Here is a 26,190-nt window from a genome sequence, read left to right as displayed (position 1 = left end):
TGTTGATTCTGCTGTTTTGGTCTTCCAGGGTGTGCAATTTGTTTCTCCCTGCTCTTATAAAGTAAATGTAGTGAGGTGAACTGGAATCCAGGGCCAAGGCTTTGCAGCACCCTGGGTGCCTGTCAGATAGAAATGTAAATCCACGATTCCTAGAGTTTAGCACCTGCCATTTGTTTTGAGTCATGTCACCAACAAAAAGAAATGAGATCTCTCTCTATTTTTTTTTAAGACTGTTGCTGGCTTAAAAATGCATGATACCAGCCAGCCAGTGAAGCTGAAATGCAGAAGCAATAAAGACAGCGTGGGCGAGGTAGGAAGGAAGGAGGTGTTTTATTACTTCAGGAGAAAGAGTGAGGGATGCAAAGCCAAGCTTGTGCAATACAGGTCTCAGTCCAGCTTCCATTCCACTCAGCGGCAAAGCTGCTATTTCAGTAGGTGCAGGATCGAGCTCACTGTCTGAAATTAAAAAAATACAGCTAACTTATGTGCCCTTGTCATGTACAACTTAAGCAACGGATTGGTGGTATTTAGCTTGTCGAGAAACAACAGCGTGCAATGAACCAACAGCCTGAAATAGCTCAGCTGGCATCAATCAGCACTGCTTTGATGACATGGAGAGGCTGTGCCAATTTACATGCAGCTCAGCATCGGCCCAAGGTTTTGGTGTGGCTGGTGGTCCATTTTCTAGTATGCAGCCGTGTGCACCTGCTGGGTATTCAGATGGGGAATTGCAGCAGTCAGTTATTCTCAGAGTGGTTTCTAGGAATGATGGTAGAGCAACAAGAATATATAATCCCTCAGATTGCTGTCACTTCTTTTGTCAGGGGGAAGGGAAATCAAATACCAGGAGCTCGAAGCAACTGCTGTGAATGCCAGTAAAGTCTGACCTGGGAATGAAGACAAAATTGAAGCAGTTCTTCTTCGGCTCAGGAGAAATGTGGGCTGGGAGTAGTTGTCATTATCTGTCATGCTTTGTGGCCTTTGCTGCATCGTTAGCACAGTTCTGGTCAGCTGAGAGCTGTGCGTCTAGAGGAATGTCTTGGGCTAGAACAGATGGTGCAGTTTTGTTCCATTAGATAGTCTCCCTGCCCAGACAGGAGCTAGAACTGTCACTAGAGAAGTTAGCTCAGCAACTTATGCCAGATGTTCTAACTTGCAGGGGCCCTAGATGGATTTTGCTTCTGCTGCAGTGCTTATGTCTCCATAAGCATTGTGCTCTAGTATGTATTTCTAGTACAGCAGCTCCTAGAAGGCCTATTTGAGAGAGGGGCCCTACTATGGCAGGCACTGTAAGCTCTTTGGGGCAGAGGCAATCTCTTCTGATCTGCATAAATAAGACAAGGAGTGGGGAAAGTAAACTGAGGCACAAAGCAGGGAAGTGACTTGACCAAGGTCCTGTGGCTGGTCAGTGGCTAGGAATAGACCCCCACATCCCTTAATGTGCCCACCAAGGCATTATTGCTGGGCTATACTTGCCTGTCTAAATGGCTGTCAGTTTCCTATGTACAAGGTTGGTAGATTTCACCTATGTAGGAAATCTCTCTCACCTTTGTACTGTGGCTAATTGGCCACTTAACATTGTGTTTGTTCAGCAATGAGTTTCTTGGCACTTTCCATACAAACAAGACATCCCTACCCATCCACTTCAACCCCGCTGCTCCACTGACATCTTCCCAGGAAGCTGCAGATGACACGGATTCAGGGTATACATTTAAAAGGAGGCTAATCCTGCCACATGCTGAGCTCATGACTTGAAGGCTACTTGTTACTTCCCTGAAGTAATTCCTAGTTGAATCAGGTCCTCAGCAGGCATAGCTGTAATATTTGCCTTTTGCTGCACATTGGAGTGCCGAAGAGAGATTGTTTAACCTTAGAACACGGTTTGAGCCAAGCTGTAATAAAGGAGCAACACACAGGAGTTTGGGTAAGAGTCTCCATTGCTGACCCCAGTCACACGATTGGAGTTATGTCTATAAATGATTTCACCTCTGTCACATTATGAGAGCTGGTATAGGCGGACGCTAATGGTTCCTGTTACACCATCCACACATGCAAGATCAAACCATGTTATAACACAACTGGGTAATGGCTGTACTTAAACCCAGCACTAATAGCAGATTTCATAATGTAGGCAGAGACTAGCTCCTGGAGTGGGATTTTAACACACTAGCTCAGCCAACAAGAGTGTCCCAGAGCCCCTGACCCATAGGCCACAGGACAAATTCAGACCCTCATTTTATTAGCATTTACGTCAATAGGCCATCAACATGTGCCATAATGCTTTGCTGAATCGGAGGCATCATTTCTTTCTGCCTGCACTTGATGTTATTCTACAAACACTACAACTAGACAGAAAACTTAGAATGATATAATGTAAAGCTAAGTGAAAAATTGATGAAGCCCTGCACACTGAATGACACAGAATGCCATTGTAAGCCAGGCTTATATAATGTAGCTCTTTGTTTCCTTCTAGCAGCTAGGCCACATAGCAGTTTTTGAATCCATTACTACCTTCGAGCTCATAGGAACAGGCCTTTGAGCAGGCAGTAGAAATTCATGCTTTTGGCTCCATAGATCTTCCACTGCAGTGACCCATCCGGCAGCGTCATGTTGCACAATAATGGGCGTGAAGTGCCATTTGAAGCGGGAGATCAGCAAGGTTTGTTTGGCTTCCAATGGAAAATCAAGTCAATTGATATTAAACAGGCACATGAGGTGCTAAGTGAAACATGACGGTGCATGGGAACATTTCCTAAGGAGGCCATGAGACATGGGCAAGAAATCAGTGGGGTTCCCAGTAGATGCAGGGGTCAGCCTCAGAGCATCTCACTGTAGGACTGGCGCCTGGGTGCAGGTTTTTGCTGTGAGATGATGGATAATGGCCGCTGTGACCCGTCCCGTGCCCAGGGTAGCCAACTGATAATGCCAAGGTCAGGGCAGGCAGCAAACGGAGAGCAGATTCTCCCAGCACTGGTGGGTGGCACTGAAGCCAGACTTCCCAACCAGCCACTAACTGCACTTCTGAATCCCTAGAGAAGCCAGTATACAAATGCACACAGCCACCTTTACTGCATTTCAGCTTCTGACTCCCAGTGAGCCACTAGGTCTAGTAAAGAGACCAATTATTTAAACTCTATGCTCTTTACTAAAAAGGTTCCCTCTGACCCCCAAGGGTCAACCACAGTACCAGATCAATATGAGTTTGGATCTTACCCCAAATACCATGCTGTCAGCCAATCCTTTAGTAATTAAAACTAAAGGTCTATTGTAAAAAGAAAGGAACAAACAATAAGAGAAATGTTAAAGCATTAGAGCAATCAGATACATACAAATGATTAAAAGTCCATATACATCAGGTTTCTGGGAGAATTGTGGAGTTGCAGGCTTGTATAGTTCTTCTGATATACATTCAGTAACTGGATGGGCCTCAGTCCTTTGTTCACAGCTTCAGTTGCAGATGATTTGATTCAGAGGTAGATAGCTTCAAACACCTAACTCCCGACTGAAAGACTGGTGACTGGAGACAAAATGGATTCCCAAGCCTCTGCCTTATATAGCCTCTGGCCCTAGCCATGCGGTTTATAGGGTTTTACAGGAACTAAAATGGAGTCCAGAGCCACATGGGCCAGTCCTGGTGCCTCATCAGGCATGCTGCTCATGGAATTTTACAGGAACCAAAATGGAGTTCAGGGTCACATGGGCAAGTCCTGGTGCCTTATCAGGTGTATCTCTGCTTCTCCCCCTGGGCCCCTTGCACCTGGGAATGTCTTAATGGGCCATTAAGCAGGCTATTGTTCTGCAGCCCTCCTGTCTGAGTCGTTAGACAGCACCGTTTGAAATACAGATATATCAAATTATCTATAATTTCCATTTCACACATCACACATGAACATAAGTATTATCTTATTTAGCATATTATAACCTTCCTAACAGTACCTGACATAGCATATCTCACATGAATTATTATGATTTTGACATATTGATATTTAACCCATATGTTAAATGTACCCCCCCCCCCCCCCCAATCTAACCAGCATGACACACCCAACGTGAGACTGGTATAGAAGGGAGCAAATCGGAGCTCCTGAATACATCCCCAGGGCCCCCCTCATTCAGACAGCGTGACAGCTGCCTGCTTGTTTCATAACAGGTCCTGTCTAGGCTGGAAAGGTACAGAATGGCTTGTGAAGGATTTCTTGATGATGTTCATACACAGCTAGGAACGTAGCCTTGCACGCAGGCTCAACAGGTGAAATAAGAGTGAGATGATCAAGCTGCTGCCCTGCACAGTGACTGGAGAGTCAGTGAAACAATGTCAGAAAAGCCAAAGCAACAGTATTGCTAACCTCAAGTGTTCAAAAAGCACAAGCCAGGGCCCCCCAAAAAACTCAAGATTGGCTTTAAAATCCTGAGCTTTCTTAAATAATTCCTTTTGGGTTCTTTTGATTGCATTCTAGGTTCTGAATGTTTGGGCTGCACTTGTTTCAATTTTTCAGACTTTTCTCTACAGTCATGAAGTCTAGAAACTGACTAAAAAATTTTCTGGGATTCTCATGCACTCTTTTGATTCCAGCAACTGGGGCTTTAAGAAACAAACCCCAATATGTCCAGATACACAAGAGTTGGCCACACTGAAAAGTGAAAGCAGAACAGTCAGAGGGGAAGGGGTTTTAATCAGACTGTAACAACTTGATTTTATTTGTTCTTGTTAACACTGATTGACTTCCATGATGAAATAATATTTCAGAGAAAAGAAGTCTGTTAAAGTTTCAACATTGCACCCATTCAGTTAAGATAGAGATCATTTATATCCCATTACCCTTAACAAATCCTCCATCAGAACCAGAGAATACCAGAGTTGTCATTGCTGATGTTTTTAATAGTTAAAAGTAACAGAAAAGAAAACCCCCTTTTCACGACCTTTTTAATACATCATCAAAAGTCAAAATAAAAGATCACTGGGAATGGGTGACAGGAGGATTACCTCTTCTGTTAATTTACCTGACACTGGCCACTGAATACTGGGCTAGATGGACCATTGGTCTGACCAAGCATAGCTGTTCTTATGTTACAAGCGCAGTTTTGATAAATCTCTCTTGCAGGTCACCTTTATGTAAGTTAATAGTATATGGAATACTAGATTCTTTTTGGAAGAGGAAATCCACCGTCAGTTCACTCCGGCCATTGCTAAAAATGGTAGTTTTACTAATGAACACACAATTGAACAGAGAATCAAAAATCTGGGCCAGCTGGGATTTGTGATCTGTCTTCTTCCTAAACCACTTCCCATTTAAAGTTTTAGACTGAGTTTCACACAGCACAGAGCTTTTGTCTTGGCACACACTCTATGACAGTCTGCCTTTTGAGTAGTCCTGAACCATAAACAAACAACGCAACAAAACCTACTGTTCTGTGAAATAGGGTGAAATCATGCACTAGGAGATAAGAAAGCTTCTACTGTTGGGAAAAAGTTAGCAAGAATTTCTTCCCAGTGAAAAGAGCTGGTACAATTAAGGGAAAATATTTACTTTATATGGCATGGTTACTGGCTACATTTTTGAAGGCTGAGGTGAGCCAAAAAGTTCTCTCTAGAGTTATCAATGAAACAGTAGGTATAAATGGAGGGTACATAGTAAATATCTTGCCAGCCAAAAAGAACAAAAGCAGGATGCAATAGCAACAGAACAGTGTATAGAAATCCTTTGAAAAGGTTTTACAACAATTTAAAACAAAAACAAGGTCATTAAGCCTCTGGAGTTCTTCTTTGCATGCCAATCAGATTGAGTCTTTTTGTAACAGTAAAATCAAGGTTCTGAATAGAAATTGTTACAAAATATATATTGATTGTTTGTACAGGTGTTTTCCCACATCAGCTCCTTGTGGATTTCTTGTCAGGTTTCCATTCTGCTTGGCTAGTAGGTGTATTTGGTGATGTGTGCTTTGCGTAGTAGTAAAGTGCAGACAAAAGAAGGGCAAATTAGCTTGATGTCACCAATGCAGTTATCACAGAACAGACTAGATAATCTCTTATGTAAATCCAAAGGACCATGTTCCCTCATGTGAACTGAAATCTTCATTAAATAGGACAGTGGAAGCTGGTTTTGCAACACAAAAGTTGCTCGACAAAGAGAGGGACTCAATGTCCTCTTCTATCCGTGCAAGGATGACCTTGTCTGACCCATGACCTCCTGGGTAAGCCAGGCCAGAGAATCTCACCCAGCATCGAGCCAATAACTAAAGTAGAGACCTGTGGGTAGAGCAGGGTGGAGAAGGGATGTATAGAGCTGCTCAGAGACAGGATCCTGGCAAAATGGTGCTAGCCTGGCCAACCGGGAGAAGAGAGGCCATGGCACTACCTTGTGGTGTGACCTGGATAGAGGCAGTGACCCTGCACCTCTGGGAAGGTGTAGACAGCAGCCTTGCTCTCCCAGGGTTCTCTGCCTCTACAGAACACGTGACAATGGCTAGGCAGCTGGTGCCTGACTGCTGCTAATTGCACCAACCTCCTCGTTGGTACCTTGTGCTCCCACATCTGTCTGTTGCATCCACCTGGTGCATCTCATCACATAGATTGTCAGCTCGCTGGGGTTTTCTTTCTGTTGCACATGTGCCCAGTGCCCTAGCATGGTGGGACCCCAATCTCTAACTGGGGTCCACTAGGCGCAGTCCTGACACAAATCATTAAGACTAAATCAGGCGCTGTGGTTGCGGGGCAGTTCTCTTCCACGCTGGCCTCAAGGGTGCAACTTGGCTGCAACGGGAGCAGAGCATATTTGCAAATCCCACCCCGATGGTGAAAGCACAGCTCTCTGCTTTTCATAAACAGGACATAAATGGAGAATAGGAAAGAAAAGGCTCCACTCAAAGCAGGGTCCTATGCTGCAGCCTTTTCACACACAGAGCTTTTTGGGGTACGTCCTGCCACCTGTCACCATTGGATCTAAGCAACTTCCACGTAAAATTGACAGCAATTGGGACATCTCTGGCCCTTCTTTGACCCTTTGGGGGTCAAAACTCTGCTTGGGGCATGGGCTCCACCCCTCCTGCTGTTGGCTATTGAATATGATGGGTGTGTTCAGTTTGTGGGTGTCCCAAATGATGTAAAGACTTGCTTAAAGAGGAAGGTTTTGCAGCACCTCCTGAAGCTGGTCAGACTCCAGACTGGCCTGACCTCTGAAGGATTGTCCCACGGGTGGATCGCCTAGACCCAGAATGCTTTGTTCTCAGCTTTCTCACGTTTTGGCTTGAGCTTTGAGCTCCACATAGTCCCACAGGAGCACAGCTGTCATGGGAGTTTAGACATGCAAAGACTGAATTTAATCTAGCTTGATCCATTCATTGCCTTGAAAATTAGGACTGAAGTCTTAAACTGACTTTGAAAGCTGACAGGGAACCTCAGGAGGGACTTGCCTGATGTGCTCCTAGCTGCCGGAGCCATGCCAAAGGCAGGCAGCTGCCTGCTGTACCCCTGGCGCCTGGACATCCTCTCCCCATCTGGGATCAGATACAACGAGTTAGTGATCCAGCCCGGAGATGTGTCACCCTCTCTTGGCGTAGTCTCTGCTTCTGCTGAGTGACTCGTCTCAATTTGCTCTCAGTCCTGGACCCTCACCTCCAGCAAACTATCAGACCTTCAGTTTCAGGGTTGGTGGTCTCCTGGCTGTTGGCTTGGAGGCAGCCTGTCACCCCTTTGCCACCCCAGGCCCTCCTGCCTCCTCTTCTTTCTCTGTACTCTCTTCTTAATAGCAGGCCTTGTTTTCTCTACTGGTTACAACTGTGGGTGCCTGCCCCCATGACTGGCAACTGTATGAGGACGTGATCAAGGTCCTTGCTTGTAAATGAGACTCACCGGCCCCATCTGTCCATGCTCAGCATGGGGTTTGTAGGCCCCATTACAAGGTGACCAATACATGAGTTACTGTGCCTAGGGTCGCCCACCTGAAAATCCCAAAGTCGGGGCAGGTTGCAAAAAAATACACAGCCCCCATACTGCATTTCAGTCTCTGGCTCCCAATCAGTCACTAGGTCCAGTAAAGAGAGTAGTTATTACAACTCCATGCTCTCAACCAAAAAGTTTTCCTGACCCCAAAGAATCAACCACATTACCAGATCAATGAGTTTGGATCTTACCCAAAATGCCACCCTGCCAACCAATCCTTTACTAACTAAAACTAAAGGTTTATTATAAAAAGGAAAGAAACAAAGAAGGAGAGAGGTGTTATATGATTAAAGCAATCCGATCCACACAAGTGATTTGAAAATCCATCTATATCAGGTTTTCAGTAGAATTGTGGAGTTTGCAGGCTTGTATAGTCCCTCTGGTGTACATCCAGTACCTGGATGGGTCTCAGTCCTTCGTTTAAGATGAGTTGTAGATGAGTTGATCCAGAGGTAGGAAGCAAGATTGAAGACAATATGGATGTGGTGCAGCTGCCTTTTATGTCCCTTTGCCATGCTGTGTGTGGCAATTTACAGAAACATGATGGAGTCCAGGATCACATGGGCAAGTCCTGAGTTTCATAAGGTGTAGCCCCCGGGGTTTCTTCTTGGGCTCATTGTATCTGTGAGTTCCCTTGATGGGACATTAAGCAGGCTTATTGCTGCTGCCATCCTGTCTGGGGTGTTGCCCAGAAACAGCACAAGTTGAAATGCAGCTAACTTACTATACAAATATGACACATACATATAAACAACATCATCATACTCAGCAAATTATAACCTGTCTGATGGTACCTGACATGGTCTATCCCGTACGAAGTATTGTTATTTTGAAATATTGATGTTAAATAACATCATAAATGGTCCCCCAAATCCAGCCAGCGTCACAGTGGCCATGTCTCCAGAGATGCAGTTTCCTAGCGAGTTGGAGGGGAAAGAAGGTGTTTTTGGAAACTGAGGCAACCTGATCATCCAGGTTTTGGAAGGAGTCAGACAGGACCCTGAGGCTTCACACAACTCTGATGAATGGGGTCCATGAGCCTTCAACAGAAGGTGCAGACAATGTCCTGGCCAGTTGTAAGCATTTCCCTTTGCCAAGCAGCATCGCTTTGCTCTTGCCTGGGCTCAGCTTGAACCTGCTGGTCTTCATCCGAGAGCTAATTTCCTGCGGCCATTTCAGAGGAGGAGCTGGCTGTGTCAGCTGAGGCTTGAGTTATACAGCGAGTATTTCAACATTCTGGTGGAAGCTAACCTCATGGCCTCTGACTTTGTGGGGGTGCAATGCAGACCAGCAAGGGGCTGTGTCATCATCTGTCCTGCTCACAACCAGCCTGCAGGTCACAGCCTGAGTGTCTGTGAGCAGCTGCAGGCCCTGACCCAGTGATTCTGACCCCAGCAGCTTTATCAGCAACATACCAGACACTCTGGATCCCACCAGCCTTGGTTACTACCTCTTGGGTGACCCCAGCACACTCCCATCCCCAGATTTTCTCCAAAACGTGTGTTCTGCACTGTCCAGCCCTCTCCTGGGTTGGTCAGATATTAAAGGTCCCATTGCCCCAGTATAGAAGTCAATATTCAACTGTTTGTTACTTTAACTGGAGTTACCCAACAGTTCAGTTTACACAGCACTGAGTTGGTTTAGATTAAAAATAAAATAGGCTTTTAAGTGAATGCAGGTGTAAGGGAGCAAGTTAGAAATGGTTTCAAGCAAATATAAGTGAAAACTCGTATCTAAAACTTAATTTAGCAAGTTCTTGGTTCAAAGCTTTGTTTAGGATGGACTTTCTCACCCCCAATCTTCCAGCAAGACAGATTGGTCAGAATCACTCCCCCACCAGTACAACCTATTCTGTCCTTCCGATATATTTTGTGCCCTGGTATTACTGTGTCCATTGATTATCCTCCTTTCACCAAGTTTCTGTGATGCCTATTATATCAATATCCTCATTTAATATAAGGCCCTCTAGTTCACCCATCTTAGTATTTAGACTTCTAGTATTCGTATATAAGCACTTAAATATTGTCACTTTTTAGCTGTCTGCCATTATATGATGTAATTGAATGGGACTCTTTCATTTGACTGTTTCTCATCAGATCACACACATATTTTATTCTTTTCCATCCTCTCCTCCTTACTAGGATACAGAGAATCTCCATTAATAGATCCTCCCCTAAGGGATGTCTCTGTTCAAACCATGTGCTCCTCTGCACCTGTCAGCTTTACCCCAGCCCTTAGTTTAAAAACTGCTCTATGACCTTTTAAATTTTACATGCCAGCAATCTGGTTCCATTTTGGTTTAGCTGGAGCCCCTCCTTCCTGTATAGGCTCCCCCTTTCCAAAAAGTTTCCCCAGTTCCTAATAAAGCTAAATCCCTCCTCCTTGCACAATCACCTCATCCATGCATTGAGGCCCTGCAGTTCTGCCTGTCTAACTGGCCCTGTGCATGGAACTGGAAGTGTTTCAGAGAATGCTACCATGGAGGTCCTGGATTTTAATCTCTTACCTAGCAGCCTAAATTTGGCCTCCAGGACCTCTCCCCTAACCTTCCCTGTGTCATTGGTACCTACAGATACCAAGACCACCAGCTCCTCCCCAGCACCCTCACACATGTCTGTTTAGATGTCTTGAGAGATCCACAAACTTCGCACCTGGCAGGCAAGTCACCATGTGGTTCTCCCAGTCATCACAAACCCACCAATCTATGATTCTAATGATCAAGTCCCCCATTGCTATTACCTGTCTTTTCCTAATAACTGGAGTTCCCTCCCTCGGCGAGGTATCCTCAGTGTGAGAGTATACCATGACATCAGGAAGGAGGGTCCCAACTCTGGGATCGTTTCCCTTCGCTCCAGTTTGATGCTTCCTTTCCCTGAGACTTTCATCCTCCTCAACAGCACAGAGGCTGTCAGACCACGGGTGGGACCGTTCTACTGGGTCCTGGAAAGTCTTATCTATGGACATCCCTGTCTCCCTTAGCTCCTCCAGTCCAGCACCCTGGTCTCCAAAGCCCGTATGCGGTCTCTGAAGGCCAGGAGCTCCTTGCACCAAATGCACACATATGCCATCTGCCCTTAGGGCAGGTAATCATACACATTGCACTCGGCGCAATAAATTGGATATCCCCTACTCTGCTGCTGGACTTCTGCCCGCTTTCTCTTTTTACTCCTGCAGCTCTCTCTTTTGTTGTTGGTTTTTTAGTGGGGGGAGGAGGGGTAATGATCTTTAATTTTCAGAATGTTAATGAAGTGTATCTCCCACCCCCCCAAACTCCCTTGCAAAAACTACCCTGGTCGCTGCCCCTGGTTGCTTAGGAGTGGGCTTTTTAAACCCTGGTTCTCCCAGAGTCGCCCCATCCCCTGGTTAAGGGTAGATGGATGCTAAAGGGGTTGGGGAATCAAAGCCTCGTTAAGAAGCTCTTAGCCTTGCCAGCAGGCTGCTAGGATCAGTGCCCGGTCCCCCAAACAAACAGACCACACGACAGACGTCAGTCAAGCAGCAAGTGCACCACACACACACACACACACACACACCCAGAGTCACACAGTTGCTCCTCCTTCACTTGAAGAACTCTTTTGCAACATGACCGTTTGCTGCACCTGTTCAGCCACAGCATTTCCCCCTCTTCCAGTGAGCTCATGTTGCTAGTCAAGAGAAGCAGGGATAGTGTGGACCCCACAGTTGGGTGTCTTTGACGAGGAGAAGTTGCAGAGAAGCTCAGCAGGATGAGCATGGAGATCTTACCTGCAGCTATGGCCAGGGCTTTATATGCAGGGCAGGAATCCAGCAAGGAATGTGTCGGGATATGTCTGCATGGCAATTGGGAGGGGAGATTGCACCATGAACAGATTTATCCCAGAAGGCTTGGATTTTGCTAACAATGGTGACGTCATGGTAGCACAGATGTTGTGTGTGTCCTTGTCCTCAGGTGGCTGAGAATTAATGCACAAGGAATCCATTCATTTCTCTGCCTGGGGCAGGTTGAGGGAGGAGCCAGTGCAATCAAGGTAGCTGGACTTCATGGGATCTTCTTTGCCCTTCATCAAATGACAGGCCCGATCCTGCCTCCCTTAAGCACCCACCTCAGCTTGTAGTCATTGAGGATAACTCTGTGGATGGGAGGAAAGCAGTGGACATGATATACCTAGATTTTAGCAAAGCTTTTGATACAGTCTCCCACAGTATTCTTGCCAGTAAGCTGAAGTATGGATTGGTTGGATGAATGTACTATAAGGTAGGTAGAAAGCTGGCTAGATCATCGGGCTTAATGGGTAATGATCAATGATTCTATGTCTACCTGGCAGCCAGTAACGAGCAGAGTGCCCAAGGGGTCGGTCCTGGGGCCGATTTTGTTCAACATCTTCATTAATGATCTGGAGGATGGGGTAGATTGCACCCTCAGCAAGTTTGCAGATGATACTAAACTAGGGGGAGTGGTAGATACCCTGGAAGGTAGGGATAGGATACAGAAGGACCTAAAAAACTGGAGGATTGGGCCAAAAGAAATCTGATGAGGTTCAACAAAGACAAGTGCAGAGTCCTCCACTTCGGATGGAAGAATCCCATGCACAGCTACAGACTGGGGATCAACGGGCTAGGCAGTAGTTCTGCAGAAAAGGACCTGTGGGTTACAGTGGATAAGAAGCTGGATGAGTCAGTGTGCCCTGGTTGCCAAGAAGGCTAATAGCATATTGGGCTGCATTAGTAGGAGCATTGCCAGCAGATCGAGGGAAGCGATTATTCCCCTCTATTCGGCATTGGTGAGGCCGCATTTGGAGTATTGTGTCCAGTTTTGGGCCCTCTACTACAAAAAGGATGTGGACAAGTTGGAGAGAGAGTATAGCAGAGGGCAATGAAAATGATTAGGGGGCTGGAGCACAAGACTTATGAGGAGAGGCTAAGGGAACTGGGCTTGTTTAGTCTGCAAAAGAGAAGAATGATGGGGGCTTTGATAGCAGCCTTTAACTACCTGTAGGCGGGTTCCAGGGAGGATGAAACTAGGCTGTTCTCAGTGGTAGTAGATGACAGAACAAGGAGCAATGGTCTCAAGTTGTAGTGGGGGCGGTCTAGGTTGGATATTAGGAAAAGGTTTTTCACTAGGAGGGTGGTGAAGCACTGGAATGGGTTACCTAGGGAGGTGGTGGAATCTCCATCTTTAGAGGTTGTCAAGACTCGGCTTAAAGCCCTGCCTGGGATGATTTAGCTGAGGTTAGTCCCGCTTTGAACAAGGCAACCCTTCCAACCCTAATCTTCTATGATTCTAACTGACTTGCTGTGTCTAGCCACACTGACGGGTGACTTCTGCTCAGCTATAGCAGCGTAAATCCAGAATACTTTGACTTGCATGGTGTAACACAGTGGAACCGGGCCCTTCCAAATGCCATGGCAGGCGGGGCAGAGGTTGCACTGCAAGCTAAGTGCTGCAGCTGGACAGTCCTTGCACTGAGGTAGAGATACTTGAAAAGATCCCTTGGCAAACAACTCAATCTCAGGAGAAAAAAATAGGCTTCTCGGTGCATAACTAGGTGCTGTCATTCCAATTCAGCTCTCAATAGCTGTGCGCTCTGCTGGAGCACTGAAGTGGAGACTCCCCCTGCTGGTGTGGAGGAGAAGCACAAGGAGCACAATTTACTTAAATACAATGTAAAATAAAACTGGGCTTTTAGACTGGCCTACTTTTTCCACAGACAAGTGAGAGCAAGAGGAGTGGGGAGGCAGAATCATGCTGGGCTAATTGCTACACGAGGTTGTCATGGAAACTGCTGCATAATTAAAATCTTCCTCACTCTCCTCAGATGCTCCAATCATGCTGTAGATGGAGTGTGTTATAACAAAGCAAATGGCAACTGTTTTCAAAGTAGGGCAGCATCCGCTGTGGCAGTCATGCGTCAGCAGATCCAGTGTTATCAGAGACAGGGTTTTCTCCAGCAGCACCATGCACCCATTGCCAAAGGGCCAAATGTGCAATCTCCCCCCTTCCCTCGTGACTTATTACTCTGAAGTGATTGCCACACATGCAATCACCTCTAATCTGTCACAGGATAATCCGGAGGGGAGGTGGACCACTCAATGTCTGTGGGAGGTAAGGGGGGGAGGGGGGGTCTACTACGACACAGGATCGGGGCCTGGCTTTGAAGGTAAATGGCGAGAGATATTCTTGGTGTTGCTATTTGTATTGCAGTCGCATGGAGAGGCCCCCATCGTGCAAACACAGAGGGAGACAGTCCCTGCTCTGAAGAGGTCAGAGTTTACACAAGGTGAAGGGCGGGAGACAGGAAGGATCATTGCTCCCATGTTACACATGCGGGAATTAAGATATAAGATGATTAACGGCCAGACACCAACACCTCAGTCCTCAAACAGATTCAGTGCGAGTGAATGAATAGGCCTCCATGGGACCTACCCAAACTTACTCACGATCGGCCCAGAGATCTCCTGAGCACCAGGCTGTTACATGACTCTCAGCTTGCTCTCACTTTCAGGAATGCTTCTCATTCGAGACCCAACCTTAACCACGTCCCAGGCACATCATGTACCCTGTTCAAAATCACTTAGGCATGTCTACACAGCGGAAGCCATGCCCAGACTGGTTTGGATCCAGCTAGCAGGGTCACAATATCACTGAAGACTGTGCAGGGTGGGCATCAGTGCAGGTGGTCCAAGCCTAGCACAGATGCTAGTTGCATCCTTAGCTTCTTCTGAGGCCTGTGGTGCACTGGCTTCACTCCTATTGCTACCTCTGCACTAGCTAGATTCAAGTCAGCTCAGGCACAGCTTTTGCTATGTGGACACAGCCTTTGAGCAGAAATACAGAACCATGAAACGGAGGTTACAGAAAGGGATATTTATACCAAAGGCTGGAATAGCGGGGCAGGAAAGTCAGGACATTGAAGTCTCCTGCATACCTAATATTCATGCGTCCCACATTCAGGCCTTGGCAGGGGGCCCAGTTCCTTGACCTCAAAAGCATTTTTCCTCTGCATCGTCCCTAAGCATTACAGAAACCTCCCCAATTGCGATAATAGCTAAGTGCCATTTGATTGAGAATGAAATCCAAACAGGAGGGCAATGAATATTTAAAGGTATATTTGTCAAGAGCAGAAAAGGGCTTTGTAACTGTAATTGCTAATAAGAAGAAGTTCAGCAGGTTTATAGCAGTAAGTACAGAAATACTCTACTCATACATCATAGTCTTATTGGCCCATGGCAAACCATTCGTGCATTAAACAGGTTTAATCACTTGGGAGGCGACAAAAGCTTTCTCAGTCAAAAGATTTCCCAAGGAGCTGCAGAGATCACTGGGTGAGGTTCTCTGGCCTGTGTTGCACTAGAGGTCAAATAAAATAATCATAATCCTTTCTTCTGGCCTTAAAATCTGTGCAGTGATAAAGACGGAAATGCATTCCCACTGTTAAATAGTGGGGAGTGTAACAGGGTGGCTGTCCCTTAAGGGCAGTAAGGGCTAACGGTCATTCAATACCTGTTCAGGGTATGGCCTTTAAGTCTTGGGACTTTTTAGAGTGAATGAAGACTGTGGGAAGGCAGAGCTAGATGCTGGGAGAGAGGAAGATGCTCCCAGGGGACAGTTAAGGCTTGGGGAAAGGTTTCTTTAAGGGCCTGGGACCAAGAGGCTTGTAAAGTTGGTGGAACAGGGCTGCCCTCGCTCCTAGTCAATGAGGACAAGCTATGGGAAGGCTATATATATTCAGTCTTATGTCACAACAGGGGCCAGACTTACTTGTGTTCCTCTCTCAGCCAGGGAAAGCTGCTGGAAGGCTCCAGAAGGAAGCAGCTGGAGAAGGCACTGAGAGCACAGAAACACAGGGCCAGTGAAGAAGAGCTGTGCAACCCTAAACTTGAGTGAGACACACCAGGCCAGGGAGACTTTACCTGGAATCTAGGCAGAAGTGACTTGATTGCAAATTTGCCTGGACTTAATCAAGTTGAACCTTAGATGGGGAATTTTATCTTATGTCTTTGGACTGTGTTGAGTTCTTAAAGGGTCCTGAGAGAAGGGGAAACTGAGGCAAGATGTTCCAGAGCTTCGCTTGGCTATAAGGACAGGCGAACCCCTTTACAGATAAGTAAATGGGTTAATGGCTTGGCAATGGGCCATAGACCTTTGTATGCTTCCCCACTTCCCGCCCTGCCTCACCCCGCCCCCTCGTTGGGTGCCAGTTCAAACCAGGCTCAGGTTGATGGTGGCTGAAAGTTTATGTTAGAGTAGAATTAAAAAAAAAAGCATTTACACAACACTCTTTGGCCCCTTCACCCAGCTCCAAAAAACACACAGTCATACATGCAGAGGCTCTGGCAATTATCCTAGATAACACTGTCCCGGCAGCAACAATATCATCTCACCACCAGGGTCCACTCCAGTTTCACCCATCTAATGCCACATAGGCCAGGGTGTAAGAGTGCTCCGCCACAGCCCCGCCCTTTGGTCATCTTCTAGGTCACAACTGACTCAAAGACCCTCTGGTGTAGCAGTCACCAGTGCAGTTTACTTACAGTGCATTTGTGCGTCCACCACATTCATACAGTGCTTGCCTAGGGTTAACAGCCTCTGGGCTTCTCTGCGCCCTGTGAGACAGATAGAGCCCCTTCACTCCCCTGGGCCCCGTCTTTCCTTTCTCAGGCCAGCATACAAGCTCTACTTAGTCAGCCTGGCAGCTGCTGCCTAGCCATTAATCAGGTACAAACAACCTCTCTGTCCAGTCAGGTGGACACTGTCTCCCATTCCTTAATCAGGTACAGGTCCTCCTAACCAGCTCTAATGCACCTTAGTTAGCTGGGGCTGGCATGACAGAGGGCTGGCTAGGGGGTATTACCACCCAGTCCTCTGTCACACACCTCCCCCCTATCTGAACCTCCAGGTTCCTTCTTTCCGTTCCCTTCCCTTCCTCCCGCTACCGGAGGGATCCTTACAGGGGCTTCCCTCTTCCTCCTTCAGGTTCTCCCGTATGAGGTTCACTCATCCACCACCCACAAAACCCTCACTGACCCCATAGGTCTGATGCCACCCACAGGTCCTGGTACCACTCACAACCCCACGGCCGCCCCTCCGTCATACTCCCTCATGCCTCCCGGACAGGGCTCCTGGTTGGCCCCTACCTCCTCCCAGTCTTCCAGGCATTCAGGCGGTGTCTGGGGTTCTCCCCCTTGGGGATGCTCCTGGGGGGGGTGGTCCCTTGACTCCTTTTCCTCCATTACGTGACCTGGGTTGTGCTCTCCTGCCATACCTCTCTCCTCACTCTTCCTCCCCCCGCATGGACCCTTGTTTCCTTCTTTACCCCAGTCTCACTGTCTAGGGCTTGTTTCTGTATCAGGGCCTTGTGCCTAGGGGTTTCTACCCCCTCCTTAGGGGAATCCTGCAGATTTCCCCCTGTGGGGTTCCTCCCCCTCCTCATTTCATTTTGGGAAGAGGTTCCAGTCAGCACCCACCACTACTGGGTAAGGCAGACCCTCCACTACCCCGACCCATTTCCACCTCTAGGGGCACCTGGGCCATAGGGTACCATTTCGTGTCCCCGTGGATGCATTCCAGGTCCAGCTTGGCTCTGGGGACCACTCAACACGGCTTCACCAGCCCCCTTCATATAAGGGAGTGGGTGGAAGCCATGTCCACCAGACCTCTCCAGGTTTCCTCCCCACCCTCATGGGGATGGTGGGCAGTCTCCTCAACTCCTAACTCCCCTTTACATAAGTCCGGCCACAGAACTCCACCAGTCCACACCCCACGTTTGGACAGTCCTGCTTTTTATGTCCCAGTCGGCTGCATTGCCAACACACCATCACTCAGGCCCCAGTGGGGGCTCCATGACTGTCGTCCCCTCTCTTCTCTGGTCCCCATCGGGGCAGGGGCTCTCTGGGCCTCCTCCCCCCCGCCTCCAGGTCCTTATAGAAACTGCCCGTTTTTCTGGGAGCATCTGCTTCAGTGTATTCTTCAGTCAGCTTCATGGCAGCCTCTTCTGTGCTAGGCTGGTGTTGCCTAACCCAGACCCCCCTTCTCAGGGAGGCCTTGTACAAACTGTTTGAGGACCACCACATCCATAATCTCCTCCACCACCTGGCTGGTGGGCTTCAGCCAACAAGTGGCTCAGTCCACAAATCCCCTGTTCACCTCACTGACCAAAACTTCTAGTGGTAGCTCTCTGCAGACAGCCCTACCCGGTCCAGGATGGCAGACTTTACCGCCTCATAGTCTTGGACCCATCCCTTGCTCAAAGCCATGTAGGCTGCTTGTGCCTTGCCTGCCAGGTAAGAAGCCAGTTGCAGGGCCCAGGTCTCCCTATCCCATCCTGCCTCTATGGCTACCCACTCAAAGGTAGTGAGGAAGGCATCTGGGCCATCTGGCATAATCCCAAACCCGGTGCCCAGGTGCCATCCCCATCACAGGACTCACCACCTTCTGCAGAAACTGTTGTTGGATGCTGGTCTGCTCCCTTACAAAGTCTGCAGGCTTTTTTGCTGGTCCGCCTTCCAGGTAAGCCAGGCCTGCCTCTGCCTTTCCATCTGGTGAGATTGCTGGAGGCCTTGCAAGGCCTTTCCCATCAGCTCCTGCTGCTTCACCAGCCATTGCAGGGTCTCCTCCATCTCCAGGCCACCAACTCTTGTGCTGGCTGGAAGAGTCCCAGACAAACCCCCACGTATAAGGGTGCTCTGCTGTGGCCCCTCCACTTCAGCCACCCTCTAGCTCACAAATGACACAAAGACCCACTGGTGTAGGAGTCACCAGTGCAGTTTATTTACAGTGCATTTGTGCATCCACCACCTTCATATAGTGCCTGACTAGGGCTAGCAACCTCTGGGGCTTCTTTACACCCTGAGACAGGTAGAACCTCTTCACTCCCCCCCAGCACTCCTACCTCCCTTTTCTTCTTCTGGCATAAGCTCTACTTAGTCAGGCTGGCAGCTGCCTCCGATCTGCTAATCAGGTACAAGCAGCCTCTCAGCCCAGTTAGGTGGACAGCTGTCTCCCATTCCTTAATCAGGTACAGATCCTCCTAACCAGCTCTAATGCACCTTAGTTAGCTGGGGCTGGCATGACAGAGGGCTGGCTAGGGAGTTACTACTCCACACTCTGTCACACAGGGAAAAAGCTGGGTCTTGCAGGGAGCCAGATAGTTAACTAACTTGGGTCGCTATGAACCGAGAGAGGAAAGTTGGTTCCAAAAGCACGGGGACTGCATGGAAAACAATCTTCTCTTCTCCACAACCTTCTCTTACACCAATGGGATTTTGGATTAGGAGCCTCCACTGACTGCAGCTGAGAAAGGGATGTTCTCCTGGGTAGTATCTGATGGATGAATTTTTGATGGCATTTATAAAACGAATTTGGAGCTCCCATGGAAACATCTGGCAGCTCTGTTACAAACCTATTCCTTTAAATGTTCCTGTAGCATCTGTTCCAAAAGACCACATCACTTGGCTCAATGGTGACACATGGGAAGTACAACACCTACTGAATCACGACAGCTCTTCCTCCTGCAGCACATTGCAGGCCTTCTGGCAAATATGGACACCTGAACTCTCCTTAGGACACGATATGCGGTAGAGCTACAGGGAACTTTATATGGATTCAGGCCATACTCACCATATTCAGGCCATGGGGCAATCTTTTTTTACCTGACCTTTGCATGTCTTGTATCCCTTTTGTGCTTCCACATGAATGTGGGACTGGAGAACCCAGAACAGTTCATGTAGTCCAGTATGGAGTAGAAGCATTGTCAGCAGATGGAGGAAAGCAATTATTCCCCTCTATTTGGCACTGGTGAGGCCGCATTTGGAGTATTGTGTCCAGTTTTGGGCCCCCCACTACAAAAAGGATGTGGACAAGTTGGAGAGTCCAGCGGAGGGCAACAAAAATGATTAGGGGGCTGGAGCACAAGACTTATGAGGAGAGGCTGAGGGAACTAGGCTTGTTTAGTCTGCAAAAGAGAAGAATGAGGGGGGATTTGAGAGCAGCCTTTAACTACCTGAAAGGGGGTTCCAGAGAGGATGGAGCTAGGCTGTTCTCAGTGGTAGTAGATGAAAGAACAAGGAGCAAATGGTCCCAAGTTGCAGTAGGGGAGGTCTAGTTTGGATATTAGGAAAAACTTTGTCACTAAGAGGGTGGTGAAGCACTGGAATGGGTTACCTAGGGAGGTGGTGGAATCTCCATCTTTAGAAGTTTTTAAGCTGTGGATTGACAAAGCCATGCCTGGGATGATTTAGCTGAGGTTAGTCCTGCTTTGAGCAGGGGGTTAGACTAGATGATTTCCTGAGGTCCCTTCCAACCTGAATCTTCTATGATTCTATGACTCTATCCTGTCTGACAATGACCAACACCAGATGATTTAAAACCCAACACGATGGATATTTGTGTAATAACATGCTCAGAGTTTTTTCCTAACCCCAGGCGATTCATGGTTTAGTTATTCCTTGAAACATGAGTTCAGATCCCCTATAATGTAATTGTAGATATTCTTATTATTCATACAAATGTTTAGAGCAAGATCTTTAAAAGAGGCTAGTGATATTGGGTGTCCAACCAGGAACATCTCAAAATGGCCTGATTTTCAGAGAGCGGGGTCTCAGCACTCCATGAAAACTGAGTCCCTCCTAAAGTGCCTCAAGGGAGACACCCCAAAACATTAGTTCCGTGGGAAAATGACCTTAATCTTTTTTCTGAGACCTATTAAAATCATATCTCAATATCTTGTGACAGTGAGTTCCACAAGTGAACTAGGCAACTGTATTTAAAATAATCCTTTCGGTTTTAAATGTGTTGTCTTTTAAATTTCTAAGGTGTCCCCTTGTTCAAGTACTTTGAGAATAGGAGTGCCCTCATTGACTTTCTCCCTTGCAGTCATTGCTTTATTTACCTCTTATTCATTTCCTCTCTAGACAAAGTATTCCTAATCTTTTACATCTCTCCTCAGATGGAAGAGTTTTCCTACTTCTCACCATACTTGTAGCCTTCCTCAGGACATTTTTCATTTCTGCTATATCCTTTTCGTGAGGAGGGGGACAAGAATTAATTATTATAGTGCCAGTATCATTCTCTCTCTTTGGCTTAATACAACCTAATATCTTGTTTACTCTCTCCATCGCGACTGCATGTTCAGCAGATGTTTTCAGCGTGTCATCCACAATGACTCATTTCCTTTTCTCCGATTAACATTCCTCTATTATAATTAGCCCTTCTGTACACCCCGAAGAAAGTCATCTCATATTACAGTCAAGTCACTTAGTTTCCATTTGACACCTTCACCACACACTAATCAAAATGTGAGCTGAATGTGCAACATTAGATTTCAGATTTATGGCCTGTGGAATAGAGAAGAGAAGAGCTTCCTCTGTAAAGAAGAGCTGCAGAAAGATGAGTTTTTGGAAACTAATTTTGTGTTAGCTGATTTGATTGTACATCTTCATTGACAGTGTGATTTCTATTGACAAAGTGGCTCACTTTTTCCATAAATATGGTGCTATTTTTTTCAATTATAAAAATGTACTAAGTATTGGAGGATTCTAAATCAACATCATTGGTGGTGAATTAAGATGTCTCTTCTCACTCTCTTGGCACTAATGTGAGTGCTATAATCCAATTTGACTTACGTTATTGGGCATATTCTCTACTTGAGCCGTGCATACAATTTCTCCTTTTTTCTGTGTATCGAAACCAGAAAGAATGACTCATTTAATAATTGCTACATTAAATTTTGCAAAGAGGAAGTCCATCAGATTTGTGGTGGAAACGCTGAAATGCTAAGCTAAATATAGTTAATGTATTGTAACCACTAATTATATTTTCCCTGATGGATCTGAGTTATTAGGCAGTGTGTTGCAGAGACAGATATCAAACAGTGTGTTCTAGGAGCTGAGCCTGGTGGAATGAAACAGTGCACTAGATGTCTGCTGTTTAGACAAGAGCATGGGACCGGGATCTGTATTTCCTCAAGATCAGAGGTTTTGTAGCCAGCCTTTTAATTCAGCCCTTTGTAACAAAGTCCCTTTAATTCAGCCCTTGTAACAAGGTCCAATGACTGGAAGTTCAAACTGGACTTTGAAGATGCAGATATTTAAAAGTGAGGGGGTAATTACCCACTAGCAATCTGTACCAGTGGTCGTGGTGGATTCTCCATTACTTGAAGTCTTGAAGACATGATTGGATGTCTTCCTGGAAAATATATCCTAGTTCAGCCACCAGGTAATGGGCTCTATGGGCATCTGTCAGAGTGGGGCTAGGTGCAATGTCTGGAACTGGACAAGGAACTAAGACATCACCCTTGGAAACTAACTAGAATATCTTTTTCCGGCCTCAAGATGTATTCATATTTGATGTGCTGAAGAGCTTTTTATGCTGATGAGAGGCTGGGGAGAAAGAGGGCAGCAGATGGAGAGCCAGGCTGCGTTTGGCCCTTGTAGATGTGCAAGAGAGGTAAGAGGTAAAGGCACAAGAAGCCACCCTCTTCTTCATGCCCCTCATGCCAGAGCCAACAAAACTAGCAGTCCCCAAAGGGGATAGTGGAGTGTATCTCCCATAGCTCTGTACACAAGCGTACAGCTCTGGCAGAGATCAAAGACAGCGTAAAGAAGTAGCATCCATTTTCGCATGGTATCTCAGAACAGTACAGTGGTTAACTGCAATACATTCATTGTGGCTGGGCTGGCAGCATCACCTATTAAGGCTGTTTGACCCTTCCTCTTAGAAACCCCTGTTTTCAGGCTCTTATAACATTGCCAAACTTTAACTGTTTGGGCTGAAGTTTGATCATGTAATCAAAGACTGTCTCATAATGCATACACTCAGGAGGACCACATTAGGTTTGCAAAGGCAGCTTTAATTCTGGTATTTCCTAGCTTTTGAGTGTTTGACTTTGCCACCTAAATAATGTGTCTTAAAACACGGTAATATAAATACATAATGACACAAAAAGGTATCTTGCACTAGCGGCTGTATCCAAACAAGATGACGCAGCTCCTGCCCTGAAAAGTTAACCACCCAGGAAGACAAACAACACATGAAAAGTGGAGGAAAGGGATAGGACATCAAATCAATGCATGTGGTTTGTTGGTTAGTTTTTGTTCTTTTTTTTTTAATATTAATTATCCCCATCTTTCCCTACACATACCTTGCTCACCACATGGCATATGCTTTTCAATCATTCTGCGTCCAGGGAAAACAAACTGCATTGCTGAGTTTTCTCTCTGAAAATACAAATGTCAGGCTGATGACAGATTGCCAAGGAAAAGACCTATGTGATGAACCCACAGGCACTCAGAAGTTTTTGAAATCAAACAATAGTAATTTGATGTGTGTCGGATAGATGAATAAGAGCTTCTCTGTGCAGATCCTGCAAGCTACAGTATAGGCCTAGTTCAAACTTGACTCTTCTTACAGAAATAATGAGGTAATGATCTCTGGGGGCAAGCTATCATACAGCCAGTGCTCCAACTAAACTCATTAATTCACACAGCTCAAACATGCAATCAAACTCTTCTCTGTAGGGAGTGTGTGTGTGTGTGTGTGTGTGTGTGTGTGTGTGTGTGAGAGAGATACATGGGCAGTCATAATGGCAGTTTTTAAGGCCTTGTCAACACACAATCTTGCTCTGATTTAATTAAAGGCTGTCTGTTACACCAGTTTAGTTTAAACAGATGTAAGCCCCTATGTGGACAATCCGATTTTTGGTGGAGTGGCTTATTTTTGTTTAATCTTCAATTTATTCCTAAATCAACTTTAGCTAAGCCAAATTAAGCCTCATTTGAGCCATAATGAGTATCCATGCAGCATTTTGCCCTGGTTTAACTAAATGAGTTTTACATTTCATAGAAATGTAGGGCTGGAAGAAAGCTAGGGAGGTCATCTAATCCAGTCCCCTGCACTGATGCTTTGTTAAACTGGTGCAGCTCTGCATTTAGACAGGCTCTTAGAATCAGAATTCTGACCCAACATTTGAGTCCAGTTCACCTTTCAGCTATGCCTTGGAAAATCTTAATTCTGCCTAAAAATATCCTCTCTCCATTTCCTATAGCTCTGCTCTGAGAAGAGATCACCTTAGAAGCAGACAACATTCCTGTTTGTTTTATAAGCTGAGCGTGTTCAGTTTTATTAAAAGATCTGAAATCATGGTCATCTGTCTATCTATAGCCGTTAACCTTTTGCTTCTGTGTGGATGCAACCACGTTGTAATTGCTGATTGCGTCTGTTAAACAATCAGCGGTGGTGAGGGGACTTAGCCATGAATAGCAGGGACTGACAGAAATGGGCTCCCTGCAGGAGTCACCAGTGTTGGGAAGTGTGGATTTTTGTGCCACTTAAGCACAATTTTAAGGGTTTTAGTGGAACTTAAGTGGTGCCTGAGCCTTGTGCGGGCTCTCTGCATAGGGGTGAGTTTTGCCCCAGGTGTTTTACCTGAGGAAAGACTGGAAGGCCGGGTGCAGCATACAAAAATTCCCCTCACCAAGCTCTGCCTGTGCACCTTTCGCCTTCTCTCCAGGAACGATTTACAACAATTTGACAATTGTTGGGGCTGCAGGTTTGTCACGGTGAGGAAAAACATCAAGGACACCGTGATTTTCCCACTTGTCCATGACTTTGTGTCTGACTCACCCAGCTGCAGTGGCTCCTGTTCCCCAGGGCTAGGCACAGAGCCACGTTCCAGGCACTGTGCCCTGGCGCACAGGGTCACGGCTCTGCTCAGGTTTGTCCTGGCCTGCCCCTCTGTCATCATGGCGGAGGAGTGACCAGGCCAAACCTGAGTAGCACCGCAACCCTGGGCACCATGTCGCAAGGTCAGGAATGGGAAGCCAGGCCCAGCCCCACGGGACAGGAGCCACCACTGCAGGGCAAGTGTGAGGCAAGTTCATTTTCCACCTCCCAGGGTGCCCCTGTTCCTCAGTTGCCACGGCGTTTTTTTTATCCAAAGTAACACAACCTCTGACTCTTATTGAGTTCAGCATGGCTGATCCCTTGTCTTTGATACAGATGGGCAGAACCGCCACTCTACAATCGTCACAATGATTTTATATCGAGGACTAGGATGAAACCATTAATCCATTTTCATTGGGGAGCCATTTTAAACTCAGGACTCCCGAACTGAAAGGCAAGTGCCCTCCCCAACTTAGACGGCTGGTACCCCCAGCAGTACAGAATGTGGTTCTCTGCTGCCGTTCTCACTTTCCCCCGACATTGGCGGTGGCTTCGCCGCAGCAGTCCCTCCTGTAAGCATATACCCAGGGCTCCAGGACTCAAATCCAAAAGCCCCGTTGGTTTTGGTGGCGTTTTGACTGAGAGTAAGGGCTTAGGAATTGGACTCTATGAACACATTATGAGACACTCATGTCTCACTTAGATTTAGTCTGCATCTGAATTGTTGGGAGGATGAGAATTCTCCTTCAAACCACTGGCTGAAAAATCTAAAATTACTCCTGCTCTTTCATTCCTAAAGAGTAGTGTGAATTCCTGGCACAGGCCAACCCACAGCTCTTGCCCCTGTGGGCTTCCAGTCCCGCTGGAGCTCTGGAGTCAGTGGGGCAGGCTGGGATCTCCTGACAAGTGGATCCTGATCCAATGGACTGACCAGCCTCTGTGGGGCCTTTGAGACTTTTAATCTCCAGCGTTTAAAAAAAAAAATCACTTCAGAAAATTCCTTCTAAAGTTTTTGTGAGGCCCCCTCATTGATGGGGCACCAAGTGCTCTGAGTTTAAGGGGGTCCACTGAGAAGACGGAGCCTCTGAACCCATCCTAGGAAAACATTTTACTGCAGGAAATGAGTTTTACAGTTTGTTTGGAATGCATGATCAATTTGATGCCCAAAATTCTTGTCTGAGACCCTCTGCTGCACCTCCAGGAAGGACAGCATGGAAAGTGCAGTTCCTATGGGAAAGGGAGAAGACCATAGGCTGGAGAAACCCTTAGTGTAAATTAGGGCAGCTCCCCAATCAGTACATAGATCTTAAGGGATTCAGGGCTGTATGATGGGCCTGCCTCTTCCCACCCCTGGGCCCTCTCCACATGGGCCACCTGCCTTGTTCTGCCCAGCAGCTCCTTGGGCCATCTCAGCATCTATAGCCAAACTGCCTAGAGGGAGACAAGAATCATAGAATCATAGAATCATAGAATATTAGAGTTGGAAGGGACCTCAGGAGGTCATCTAGTCCAACCCCCTGCTCAAAGCAGGACTAACCTCTGCTATATCATCCCAACCAGGGCTTTGTCAAGCCGCAGCTTAAAAACCTCTAAGGATGGAGATTCCACCACCTCC

General features: G+C 46.7%; 1 long non-coding RNA gene across 2 annotated transcripts; it reads right to left on the bottom strand.

Annotated features, from left to right (window-relative positions):
- Positions 1–311: 311 nt before the first annotated feature.
- Positions 312–18,914, bottom strand: LOC137154050 (uncharacterized). 2 transcript variants are annotated; one of them, XR_010920045.1, is made up of 3 exons: positions 18,808–18,914; positions 18,345–18,561; positions 312–456 (listed from the first exon to the last, which is right to left on the bottom strand). It is a non-coding gene; the product is annotated as an uncharacterized lncRNA (long non-coding RNA). The 2 variants fall into 2 exon arrangements; XR_010920044.1 differs by lacking the exon at positions 18,808–18,914 and having other exon boundaries at positions 18,345–18,799.
- Between the last annotated feature and the right edge of the window lie 7,276 nt (positions 18,915–26,190).

This window comes from Emydura macquarii, unplaced genomic scaffold, assembly GCF_026122565.2.
Source record: "Emydura macquarii macquarii isolate MOO-44397 ecotype Brisbane River unplaced genomic scaffold, CSIRO-AGI_Emac_v2 contig_1253, whole genome shotgun sequence".
Classification (NCBI taxonomy): Eukaryota; Metazoa; Chordata; order Testudines; family Chelidae; genus Emydura; species Emydura macquarii.
Note: the sequence above shows the minus strand (reverse complement) of the source record. Positions and strands in the feature narration are given on the sequence as shown.